The following is a 13,656-nucleotide window of genomic DNA, read 5'->3' as shown; positions in this document are numbered from 1 at the left end:
AGAGCCAATAGCAGTTCAGCCTTCCAAGGGGATGAGGCTGAAGACCCAGTCTTAAATGATTTTGACTCTCATGAGTCATCTAAAGGTTTAAGGAATGTAGATACCTAGTCAGATTTGCATTTTAAATACATTCCACTTTATAAGCAGCTAGTTAAATGCTGCTTCTTTGCATATGAATTTGTGAATTGTTACAAAATATATTGTAAGAAAGAACTAAGTCACACTGTTTTGCTGCTTACTTGTAGCAAGGCCTGAGCTCCAGTCACTATCAGTAAGTGGCCTATGATAAATGACCCATTCAACTCTGCAGTAAGGCTGGGGACAGAGAGGGGTCTGAAGTGTCCCTAATGGAAACAGCATGTGTTCTTGTATTTGTATTCACTGAACACACCACATGTGGTGCCCACACATGGCTGAAAACTCCAGGAAACCTTAGAGCCCCCATCTATCTCCCTGACAGTTTTCACTGTAGCCAGCCTGGAAACCAGGGGCCAGGCTAGGGGTTGAATTTACTTTAATCTCAACTACTTTCTCAGACTTTTATATGCCATGGAAAAATGAGAGTTAATTCCAGAGGTGCTCTTAAATTGAGGACATTAGAATTTAAAACAACACAGTTGTCAACACTGCCAACTATCAAAACTTTGGAGATAACTCATATATACCCTATTATATACAACCAAATAAATAGGTAATTTTTTTTTTCAGTTCAAAAGTGATCCCACTTTTCTGGTTGCAGCTCTGTCCTTCATAACACACACCCACTGAAGCCAAGAGCTGGAGTTTGCTTCCTCGTGATGTTCACTTAGGGAGAGAGAAAAGATCCTACCCAAGCGCCTTGTAAACCTATAAGGCTTTAACTAATATGAGGCCAAAATAAAGGTTCACACATTTATTTCAAATCATAGCTCTCTTATAAGTTTGTTTCCTACCCCTTTCCATGAGGGCTTCACTAATCTAGCTTCTCCATTTTTCCACACAGTAAGAAAAAACTAACCTTAAAGCAGTATGAACTATGTGGCAAAAGGGGAAAATGCGGATCTGCACAAACTATTTATTTTTATACCAATTTTACCATGTGAGTAAATACTTTCTTCCAACCACAAATACTGCCAATATTAATTAATAATAGGTAAGATTTATAATAACATTAATTCCTTAACCCCGCCCCCAATCCTTCAATTTGCACTGCATCATATAATTCTTTACATAGCCTAATTATTTATATCCAGAAGAAAAACACAATTAGAAGATAAACTAAGTACCATAACTGGTGAAGGCAGAATAACACAGGTTGAAAGCACAGCTTTGACATGAGACAAGCCCAAGTTTCAAATCCCAGCTCCACCACTTTGGAGCTCTAACACTGAGTTTTCACATTTGTAAAATGAAGAACAGTACTGCTCCAATGGGTAGCTGTGAGAATTAAATAAGTGAATGCATAGAAAGTTTTTACTTCTGTATCTGGCACACAGAAAATACTCAAAATGATCTAATGATCTTTATTAACATTAGTTCCCATAGGCTAGCAAGGTAACTCCCCATTCCTGCAAATTGTAGGAGTAGGTAGAACAAAATCTCCTACAGTAGATTTTTAAAAATTAATTTTGAATTATACAAGTAGTACATGAAGATATTCTCCCTTGCCAGAGATAATTTAAGTAAATTCCTACTTGGAGTCAGAGGGCTGAATGAGATAATGTCTTGCAATCTCTAGCAGCTCTAGGAACTGATGAATTTCCCAAGGACAAGGGCAAAAGGGCAGCACCTCCACCAGGACTTGTAATGCAACTGGGATTCAGCCAAGCTTCACTTCCCCTACGGCAGGGTTGCCTGCCCTCTGTGGCCACCCTGAGCTCTCACTGAGACCGGCAGGCCCTTAATGGTAAACATATTGTCCTGCAAAATGAGAGAATGGATGTGTTTCCAGCTCAGGAAACTTAATAAAAATTATCTATTTTATTGAAAACTCAGTTCTGAGACATTACCTCAGAGGTCAGGCCTGAACACCAGCCACTCACACGCTGTCTTCATGTTGAAACCAATTCATTGTCCTCAGAGCAGCATCTTTGAGGTTTCACTCCTCTTGTGATTAAAATGAGGACTTTAGCCAGTTAAATATAACATTTCAGTTAACATTCAATTAAGAAGCTAATTCTACACATAAAAGAGATGTCTAAAGTAAGTAAATGGCAAATCATGGTCCTAGAAGACAAGTCCTGGAGATTCATAAACCATTTTCAATATTTCAAAAGCCTCTAGGAAACTGTAAACTCTGCAATCTCACTAAATGTCAGGTTTCTTTGCTGTGCCTGGAATTCCATCAGCACAGTACAGTCACAATGATTATTCATACTGATAATTTCAATGTGAAGTTTCTCTTTTCAATGTCCTAAAGGACGCAGACAGAAAAGATTACTCAGATATTATTTGGTTTATTTAATCATTTGTTATATTTCAAAACTCAAAACTCTATTCACTCTTAAGATTGCAAGGTTTACTTTTATTATTCTCTTCATACTATCACTTTTAAAAAGAGACTCTTTTAATGTTAATTTAAACTCACTTAAATGCTTTAAACTATGTTTATAAATTTAATATATACAATAAATAAATGTTCAAATATGATGACTCTTGGGTTCTATAAAATAGTCCAATATTGCTTAAAAACTTAAAAATTCTATTCCAAAATCATGTCTAATCAATTACTCAATTACATGCATTAAGAATCACAAAGTTGACCTGTTAATTTAATGTCAAATTCTCTTAAACATTAAAAGTACATATTCCCTAACACAAAAATATTAATACTTGAATTTGAATCACTAATATATTTTAATACATAGTTCTAAAAGATACCCACTAAGGAAATGACTTTATGTCATCCAAACAATATTAAGGGTTATTTTTATTTTTTTTGTGACAGAAACAGAGAGAGACAGAGAGAGGGACAGAAAGACAGGAAGAGAGAGAGATAAGAAGCATCTTAGTTATGGCACATTTAGTTACTTATTGATTGCTTTCTCATATGTGCCTTGACCAGGGGCTACAGTAGACCAAGTGACTCCTTGCTCAAGCCAGCGACCTTGGGCTCAAGCTGGTGAGCCTTGCTCAAACCAGATGAGTAAACCTGCAGGTTTCGACCTCAGGGTTTCGAACTTAGGCCCTCCACGTCCCAGTCTGATGCTCTATCCACTGTGCCACCACCTGGTCAGGCTTAAGGGTTATCTTTGAAAGTGATCTGGGGGCCGGGTAACTAGCTTGATGAGGCTGTATGGTGACTGAGAGACTGGCTGGGACACAAGCCTACAAATGTAGACATCAGGGGATTATTCTCACAACCGATGGCAAGGTGGGCCCCTTTAAGTGGTTGGCATGTAACACTACAAAAGCTAAAGGAAGATGTCAACTAGCCCACAGCTCGTGGCTTAAGTTATTATTATCTAATTTTCAAGTTATCATCTATATGACTGTGCCCTTAACAGGAAATTGGACTCTGGGTATTATAAGGCTAAATCTGACCCAACTGCTCACAGCTTTTAAGAAACATGGCTAACCCTGGCCGGTTGGCTCAGCGGTAGAGCGTCGGCCTGGCGTGCAGGGGACCCGGGTTCAATTCCCGGCCAGGGCACATAGGAGAAGCGCCCATTTGCTTCTCCACCCCCCCTCCTTCCTCTCTGTCTCTCTCTTCCCCTCCCGCAGCCAAGGCTCCATTGGAGCAAAGATGGCCCGGGCGCTGGGGATGGCTCCTTGGCCTCTGCCCCAGGCGCTAGAGTGGCTCTGGTCGCCGCAGAGCGACGCCCCGGAGGAGCAGAGCACCGCCCCCTGGTGGGCAGAGCATCGCCCCTGGTGGGCGTGCCGGGTGGATCCCGGTCAGGCGCATGCGGGAGTCTGTCTGACTGTCTCTCCCCGTTTCCAGCTTCAGAAAAATACAAAAAAAAAAAAAAAAGATTAAAAAAAAAAAAAACATGGCTAAATTTTGATTGGCATTAATTTAAAAAATGAGAGCTTAAACTCATTATTATTCAATATTGGGTGTGTTTGAAAGTCTAGCTTTCAAAACATGGGGGACTAGAAGGAGTCACAGACAGAATCATATAAAAGGCCCTAGTAAGAAGAAGTTTGTAAACTACTGGTTTAGTGAAAGAAATGGCCAAATCCCACCCACCACCTATTTTTGTAAATAAAATTTCATTGAAACACATCCATGCCCATTCGTTTATTATCTATGGTATTTTCATGCTACCGGAGCAGAGTTACATAATTGCAACTGTCTGGTCCCAAAAACTTAAAGTATTAACTATCTGACCTATTACTGAAAAAGTTTGCCAACTCCAGGTTTAGAGGAATAGCTGGGAATTAGAGAGCTGGACCCCATACTTGAGTCACACTGTTGAGAGAAACAAAAATATAATACCCATTAATTATTAACCTAAATGTACAGTGATTCACAAATAGGTGGTAGGATATGATTAGTAACCAATTGAGCAATCTTAACCAATTTATTTAAACTTTTTTGAGCTATGTATACAGTCTAAAGTATGGAATGATAGTATTTATTCTAACCAACAATATGAAAGAAAACATGAGAAAATATGTGCTTTGAAATATGAAAAAGGCTATGAGATAGAGTGGTTTCATTCCATTACATATTTTAAAAATATTCCAAATCAAAACTTTATTTCTCTCTTTCTCTGTCTCTTTCTTAGATATTTCATATGATTAAAAGCAAACACATACCAAGACCATCAGCATTTATCCTAGACCACCAAGACAACTGGTTATTATCTGTAAGACATTCTCCACTCAGCTACTCACATTTTTATTTTTCATTTTTTGTATTTCTCCAAAGTTAGAAGTGGGGAGACAGTCAGACAGACTCCCACACGCGCCCGACCAGGATCCACCCAACATGCCCAGCAGGAGCCATTCTAGCGCCTGAGGCAGAAGCCATGGAGCTGTCCTCAGTGCCCAGACCAACTGCTCCAATGGAGTCTTGGCTGCGGGAGGGGAAGAGAGAGATAAAGAAGAAGGAGAGGGGGAAGGGTGGAGAAGCAGATGGGCGCTTCTCCTGTGTGCCCTGACCAGGAATCGAACCCAGGACTTCCACACGCTGGGCCGATGCTCTACCACTGAGCAAACTGGCCAAGGCAGCTATTCACATTTTTAGAAGAGGAAATTAAATTGTATTATATGCAGTGAGAACACAGCTCAAAAATAGCCATAAAATATTCAGTATCATAATGTGTGCACATGAGGAGGCTACATGGTAACATGCTACAACTCTCTTTCCAGAGCAGCCCAGGGCTAATACTGGAGTAATTTTATCTCTATCTTTCGCTCCAAATCATTTGACAGGGTAATTCCAACAGATTTTCAACAACTCCTGTCCCATTACCCAGTACTAGTAAGAGCCATTGGTTAAGATCAGCTAAAACTCCCTAACAAAAATAAAGCTCTGGTATATCACTTGAGAAATAAGATGATGAAGTCCTCAGTCATCATTTGTAACCTGCCACACCTGCTATTCTATAGTCCAACTATTGAAATGTACTGAGTGGAGAATGGCTACAAGTTCAAGGAAGGAGGGGAAGAGGTGGATGATAGTACATACATCCCCACAAAACTGAAGCCAGGTAGTTAAGCTGTAACTGCCATGATTAAACCCATAAATGCAAATGGTGTTGTCTCATCTTCCTAGAAGCATTTATCTAAATGAAAACAGCTGAAACCACAGAAAAACTTCATTTGCAATAACTGAACACTGGGATCTTTTCCCCCTTATTTTAGACTGCCAGTTTCATCTCCATTAGCACTGCTGGAGTCTTTTAAAAATGTGGACATTAAGGGAAGTTCAGGTTTGTGTTAAAGGCCACAAAAGACCTGGCACTACCCTCTAGCAGAACTTGACTACAGGGACAGATGTGATGGTAGTTAACTCATCCAATAAGCCCAGATCAATGTTCTGTCCCTCTGCTCCCCTCCAAACAGAAGTTATCAGTTACATGGTGCAGCTACTGGCTTTAGAAACACAATGACTGATTCACTACCAACTGTAGCAAGCCAAAAATCACCAGAATGTGGATATAAAGATACCCAAATAAACACTCTTCCTGTTATATGCCAAGAGAGGGTTCGAGTACTTCAATGCTCACTCAATAACTATAGTGGGGTTTTTTTGTTTTATTTTGTTTTCAGAAAAGCATCATTTTAAAGACAGCTACAAAAAGTTTACATAGATATTTCAGAGAATGGACTGAAAAATGAAATATTAAATGAAATAACATTAAAATACTCAAGAGAGAGAGTACATATGTCCACTTCCAGGAAATTTTCTAAATGCAGCTTAAAGAAAAAGCTATCACATAAAATAAGGTTTCATTATAGTCAAGTGACTGTTTTAAAGATACATTTCAATAATGTAATGGAAATAATTGTTCAGACTTCAAGACTACTTTAAGTAAATTTATGTTTTGCATAGATAAATCTCAGAAAAATAGTCATAGTATGGCATTTTCTGGCACTTATTTTAATTAAAGATTGAATCTTCAAGGAGAGACTTTATACACATTCCAAAATACTAATCCTGTAAATTATCTAAATCACCTCTAGGTAATAACAGAATGTCACTGCAGTGCAATGACTTTTTGCTATCTAACACCATATTATACATTTATTTGTTCACTATCTCCTACATGTGAACAAGCTCCAAAGGGCAGGGACTGCAATCTTAGTAACCTCTGTGACCTCAGCAACTAGCACACAGTACCTAGCACAGAGTAGGTATTCAATATCTACTAGTTGTATGCCTAATGAATGAATAATAAGGACTTAACTACATATGGTGGTAGAGAGAGTGAGGAGAATACTGATTTTTATAATATTTATGAGCTAAAACAGCAAGTCCTAGTATTTGACCAAATGAGGGGTTGAAGGAAAAGAGGAATCTAGGATGAGGCCAGGTTTCCTGTTTGAGCAGCCGATACTAATTCGTGAAGAGAAATGAATTTAAGGGGAAAGTATTGAGCCAGGTTTAGATAAGCTTAGTTTGGGGCACCAAAAGCCCCACTGAATATATGAGAAAAGAAAAGGGCAAGGCTGGAAATATAATTTTGGTAATAGTTATAATCATGAAACTATATGGGCTCATACAAAGAAAAAATATAGGAAAAAATACACAGAGAAAAATAAAATTAAAGAACATCTACACTTGGTAAGTGGATTTAGTATTCAGGAAAGCCTAGGATTTAGTCTTCAGGAAAGAAAGTGAGGAAATAGTTACAAAGTACTAAAAGAATCAGAAGAGAAAAGCCAAGAAAGAACATTTCCAAAAAGAGTGCTTATTTAGGAATACTGAATATGCAGAAAAAGTCTGCTAAGAGGATGAAAAGTATCCCTGGAATTTGATCAAATGGAATTTAATCATGAACCACCAGGGGGAAAAGAAACACTGAGTAAATTAGGGGGAGAAAAGACACACTACAGTAGTTGAAGAGGGACTAAGGCCTAGAGATGGACCTCCTTCTAAAACATACAGAAGTAACATGTTAAAATTTGCCAGATGCTAGAAACAGTAAGCTCAAAACCAAAATGCCAAGCATGGAGCCAACAGAGTCAGGGGCCAGGGGCCATCTGATAAGCAATAATACTTGAATGAGAGGGAGGAAACCTGGCCTTGGGTTCACAGAAGGCAGAGAACCAGAACTGACACTCTTATACAAAGCAAGGACCCTGGAAGGCCTTCCCCCTTCATAAAAAGGGGACTAGAAAACTATTCCTGGAAGACAGAAAATTTGTCATCTGTCTTCTGTACAGAAACACCATATCCAGTGACAAATTAAAACCCCAGGCCTGTGTGACAAACAGCCAGGGAGTCTGAATTTAAATCTTCCAAATTATATAGACTCGCAAACCAAGAAAAATCAACATTAAACACAAATCCTAGACCAGAGAAACCTCTGAGTTTCTTCAGCAGAGGCAAGGCAAAGCTAATCTGTTAAAACTCTTCCACAATCACTCCCAATAAAGATGATCTCATAATTTAAAAGAAAGCACAGGCCACACAAGAAAGCCATTCACAAAGAGGGAGTCAAAAGACACAATAAATTGAGAATTATTAGCCCCAAAACATGACATAATAAAACTGGTTGTCACTGTTGCTAACACCAAATATTTCCAGCCTTTTGCCTCCTGGGCACATAAGATTGCACTTTTTGGCTCACATGTAGGTGAGCAACATGTCAGTTCCAGTGTGAAACACTCTTTTCACTCTGATATAGCAACTGGGATGGCTGATCTCTCAGTCTGGGTCCTGAGTGACTATAATGAGCAGAGACTCTCCGATGACCTGCAAAGGATATATAGCATAAAGAAAATACACACCTTTGTTGTTCTAAATCACTGAGGTTTTTTTGGGTTTGCAGGATAACCTAGCTTGTCCTGTCTGATATGAGAATAATTTAGAAACACTTATAAAATAATTAGTTTAACATGATTAAAAACATTTTTAAAAAAAGAAGAGTGACTAGAAAGTCAAGGTGTAAGTATTAAGTATAGATTATAGTTTCAAGAAATGCGACTTACATTGGAGGTAAAGAAAGCATAGTAGCTAAAAAGGACTCAAGGTTGAAGGGAATTTTTTCCTAAAACAGGAGAGACCTCAAGACATTGCTAAGGTTGCTGAAGAAGTGAAAGAATCTAATATGAGAGTTAAAGACAGAAAAGAGGAGCTGCATAGAAGTTATTTATAATACCTAAGCTCTTGATCTTATAGGAAGTTTTACTTGATTTTTACCATTGCTGTCCTCGTAGGAATCCTATTTCCATTCTTTATACTAATTAAAAACCATTGAGTAAAAGACCCCCCCAATTTTTCCCCAAAGAATAAAATACTTGCCCTCTATACTCCTTTTCAGTCCTCCTATCTTTCATCTTCTTTAGCAGAAACCAAACATAGTTTATAAACACACTACAGTTGAAACAAGTCCCTAAAGTGGTGGAGGTCACTTAGCAATGCCCTTGTAACCGGTCTCTCAGACAAAACTGTGACCTATATTTGGTACATAATTTGTTCTTGAAAATGTGAACAAAGGCTGAATGTGCTAAGGTCAAACAACGAAATTTCAGGTGAAGGAAAGTTCTTGTTCTACAATTATACCCAAGCTGTCAGATAGGATCTTCAAAGATATATGTTCAGCATTTTACATGTGTTCTGTAGTCTTATCATTTTTCTTCATTCATCAGGAGAAGACAAAGAAACAATCACACTGAAGATAAAGAGGTACTCTTTTGGGTAGGGCCAAGAATTTTTCATCTTATCGCAATTGTACTAGTTTATGAGACCTACATATATTTTTTGCTAATATTAGCACTTCTCAAAGGCTAACAAGAATATAAGTATATGCTCAAATTTATTAGTAATAAAAGAAATAAATTCAAATAACAAGGAGCAAGCATGTCATACTTCTTAGATTAATAAAAATTACAGTGATGAAGAACGTTAAGTGCATTAATGGAGATGTGGGAAGTGGCAACATATCTGTGGAGGTACAGACTGATACCTTCACTCCAGGGAAGAATCTAGCAGGTTTTGGTCTAATCAACCATGTATACATCTTATTACCTCACATATCCATCCCTGAATATATATTCCAAAGAAATCCTCATACAGGCCCAGGAGGAAACAAATACAAAGGTCATGGAAACATGGCTGTGGCAGTGGGATGCTGAAGGCAACCTGGTTGCCCATTATTTGGGGAGTCAATTGGTAAAATGTGGTCAAAGAATTTGTTATCATTATAATTGTTGTCATTTCCCTATTTATCCGTCTGCCTTTCTCTTAGTACTGTGAGCTTTTCAAAGGCAGGGATTGAAACTTATACATCTCTGTACTGAAATCATCATATACTATTCCTAGCCCATAATAGGTATTCATTAAAATAAATTTAATAAAACTTTTAAGATTTAAAAACAAATGGTGTATATAAAGTCTGAGAATACAAGTTTAACTTCTACATAAAACAACAATTTGACAGTAATGGTAACAATTTAACATTCTGATTTTCTCAGTTTGGACTTTCTTAGTTTGAATTCAGAGTCTTAGAGATAACAAAACAATTGATGTTAGTTCAGAAATACTTAGGTGTGTCACAAAACTATGAGAAATGGCTGGACTTCTAAAATATAAGACAAATGCTAGAAAAGTCTATTCCAGACTATTATAGATATCCTCTAATCAAATCACATTTCTAAGAAAAAAATGTATTGTACATTCAATGAATGCAGTATCAAATAGGAAAAGACAGCTCAATGGGTTTGCATCATGATTTAAAAAAAAAAAAGAATCAGCCAGTCACCCTAATGTATGATGTCTAGAATCTACTAAGAGAAGCTATAATGGAAATGTCAGATGAAACTACTTCACTATTTGCCCTTAAAAGTGTTGTGCTGCATTTTAAAGACACTTAGATATTTGGCATGGAAAATTGTAGTGACAAGGTCACATGATTTCTCTCAGAGGAAATCACAAGGAAAGGAGGAAAGGAAAGGAGAAGATACTATCTGGCAGTAAGTAGAGACAAAAAATCCGTTTTTAGCCCCAAACATTCTACTCCTGAGGTTTTTCTCTAATCACAACAAATCAACTGTCAGTACATTTATCAGAAAAATGTCTTCCCACAATTCTGGTATTTTCAGTTAATTCTTTGTTCTCTTCGATGAATGCTTCAGAAAAACAAAACAAACAAACAACAAAAAAAACACAAGAACAGTTGTGGAAGACATAATAATTTATTAGGAATCATAGAGCTGTGCTCTTTTTAGGGCAATCATGTCCTAAAGTGTAATCTCACAGGACACAAAACTAGTAGTTGTAATTTTGTACTATACCGTTTTGCATTAAAAGGGACAAATTTTGAACTAACTCTCCAGGATACTACTGTATTAACTATTTTTAGCTAAGAAAACATAAATAGTGTATTTTACCCATCTGGAAAAGAATGGGGTTAAAATTTTCTCTTATTTCTTTTTGATAAGGATGATAGAAAGGAATCCCAACAAGTCAGACAGCTAAAAGATAATACTCTATTTCTTTGGGGCAAGAACTAGAATCACTATTATAATGCTAGTCTCCAACCTTGCCTTCTACTGGTTTTTTTTGAAAAACAAAAAAGAATTTATTTTTAACATGATGGATTTGGAAAATAAAAGGTGAAATTATCAACAAAAAAAAAAAAGGTGAAATTATCAAAATCCTGGAACCAAATGAACAAGCTTTGCAAAAACAAAAGAGAACACTTCTTCTCTGAGGATACACCAAATGGTGGACGAGGCAGGTGCTGTGGGTAGGCCTGGAGGCCCCAGGCCCTGTAACAGAAGCCCGCAGGCACTTCTGTGGAGGATTCAGCAGTGGAGGTCAGGTCTTGACCAGGGCCAGGGCTAGGCCAAGAACAGTGTAAATCCCCATCACCAACCTGGGCCACCTGGGTCAAGGACATGAAGATCAAGTCCCTGAAGGAGATCTATCTCTTCTCCCTGCCTATCAAGGAATCTAAGACCACTGACTTTCCTGAGAGCATCCCTGAAGAATGAGGTTTTGAAGATTATGCTGATGCAAAAGCAGACCCATACTGGCCAGAGGACCCAGTTCAAGGCATTTGTTGCCATTGGAAACTACTATAGGCATGTCAGTGTAGGTGTTAAGTGTTCCAAAGAAGTAGCCACTGCCCTCTATGAGGCCATCATTCAAGCCAACTACTCTACTGTCCTTGTGGAGCAAGTCAAATGGGAAAACAAGATTGGCAAGCCACACACCATTTCTTGCAAGGTGACCAGCCACTGTGGCTCTGTGTTGGAGCATCTCATCTCCACTCCCAGGCACTGGCATCTCAGCCCCTGTGCCCAACAAGCTACTGATGATGGCCAGTATCATTGCCTGCTATACTTAATCCCAGGGCTGCACTGCCATACTGGGCAACTTCTCCAAGGCCACCTCTGATGCCATCTCTAACACCCACAGCTACCTCACCCCCAATCTCTGGAAGGAGACCATGTTCCCTAAGTCTTCCTATCAGGAATTCACTGCCTATCTTGTGTAAAGGACACACAACAGAGTTTCTGTGCAGAATACCTAGGCTCTAGCTGCAGCCAACACATTAATTTTATACAAGAAAAATAAAGTGAATTCAGCCTGTTTAAAAAAAAAAAGAAAGAAGAAGACAGTAACAAAATCTGTTACAGGAGAAACAGCACCCCCAAATAAAACTGTTTCTTGTATAACCTGTTTGGCATGATTTGCTACCTTGCAAATTTTATTGCTTCATATTCACTTGGAAATATCCCATAATTTTTGTGAGCAGTAGATACGCTTTAAAAATGACAGGCCAGTGTTTCCTGGACTCAGGACCAACTCAGCTCTAGACTAAAGGTTCACTGTCAGGTCACACCAGAAGGCTGCCCTTGTCCTTCCATGTGACACTGGTTGTAATTACAGCAGTGTAGAATAGTAAGATGAGCAGCATCACCTACTTGTATTTCATAAGCATTATTTCTAATTTCCTCCTATTTCCCCTTCTCACCCTTGGTCCTCTCACCACATTCACTGTGTAAGATCATAATTCGACTTCTGTCTCTTCATACAGGGACTTCCTAGAGAGGATCTTTCTGCTCTGCTTGTGCTTCTGCTCTCCTGCCTGGTCCACACAGGATGGAGGTGATAAAAACCTGTACCTTTCTTCCAAGCCTCAGGATTATCAACCTAATTTAGACTTTATTTCCCTCAAGGACAAGTTGTTCATTTAACAAATAGTTATTGAGTATCTACTATGTGTGAAGCAGTATTCTAGGTGCTACGGAAACAACATAAAACAAAATACACAAAAAGTTCTGTTGTCATTGAACATCACTCCAATAGGAGGAAACAGATAATAATAATTAAAAAAATTAAATAAGACAATGATGGGGTTAGTACACTAGAAAACATTGTGTGCTATAAAGACAAAGAGCAGGAAGGGAGATAGGGTGTATTGGCAATGGGATAATTCGAGCAGTCCTCATGAGGTTCCATGTGCCTGGAGCAGGGTTGGGAGTCACAAAAATGGAGGTTAGAGAATCAGGAGCTCACGCCGTGAGGGTTCTTGGTAAGAATCCTGGCTGTTGTTCTGTGTGAGATGGGAACTTATTTTGATAATTTTGAGCAGCAGAGAGGTATACTCTGTTTTACTATTTTAACTGGGTCTTTTGATAGATGTCAATAGGTGTACCACATAAAAAGAATGCCAATAATTTTGAGTCACTCTCCCTTTATGATTAACAAAGTTCCTTAGCACACTTAAAGCTCTACTAAGTTTACATTTTAACCCTGGATGTCATATACCTGTTATGCTCATAAAACCCTTTTATGATTGAAACACCTTCTGACATCTCACTGAATACAGTTAGAACTCAATCCAAGCCTGACCTGTGGTGGCGCAGTGGATAAAGCGTCAACCTGGAAATGCTGAGGTTGCCGGTTCGAAACTCTGGGCTTGCCTGGTCAAGGCACATATGGGAGTTGATGCTTCCTGCTCCTCCACCCCCTTCTCTCTCTCTCTCTCTCTCTCTGTTTCTCTCTCTCCTTTCTCTCTCTCCTTTCTAAAATTAATAAATAAAATAAAAACA

At 38.5% G+C, this 13,656-nt stretch overlaps 1 protein-coding gene and 1 pseudogene across 1 annotated transcript in view; one reads left to right on the top strand and one right to left on the bottom strand.

Annotated features, from left to right (window-relative positions):
* Positions 1 to 13,656, bottom strand: part of TTC28 (tetratricopeptide repeat domain 28) — a 654,105-nt gene that overhangs the window by 259,512 nt on the left and 380,937 nt on the right. The gene's annotated exons all lie outside the window — the stretch shown is intronic.
* On the top strand, positions 11,318 to 12,131 carry LOC136393976 (small ribosomal subunit protein uS5 pseudogene; annotated as a pseudogene).

This window comes from Saccopteryx leptura, chromosome 2, assembly GCF_036850995.1.
Source record: "Saccopteryx leptura isolate mSacLep1 chromosome 2, mSacLep1_pri_phased_curated, whole genome shotgun sequence".
Classification (NCBI taxonomy): domain Eukaryota; kingdom Metazoa; phylum Chordata; class Mammalia; order Chiroptera; family Emballonuridae; genus Saccopteryx; species Saccopteryx leptura.
This window is presented reverse-complemented; position numbering and strand designations above follow the sequence as displayed.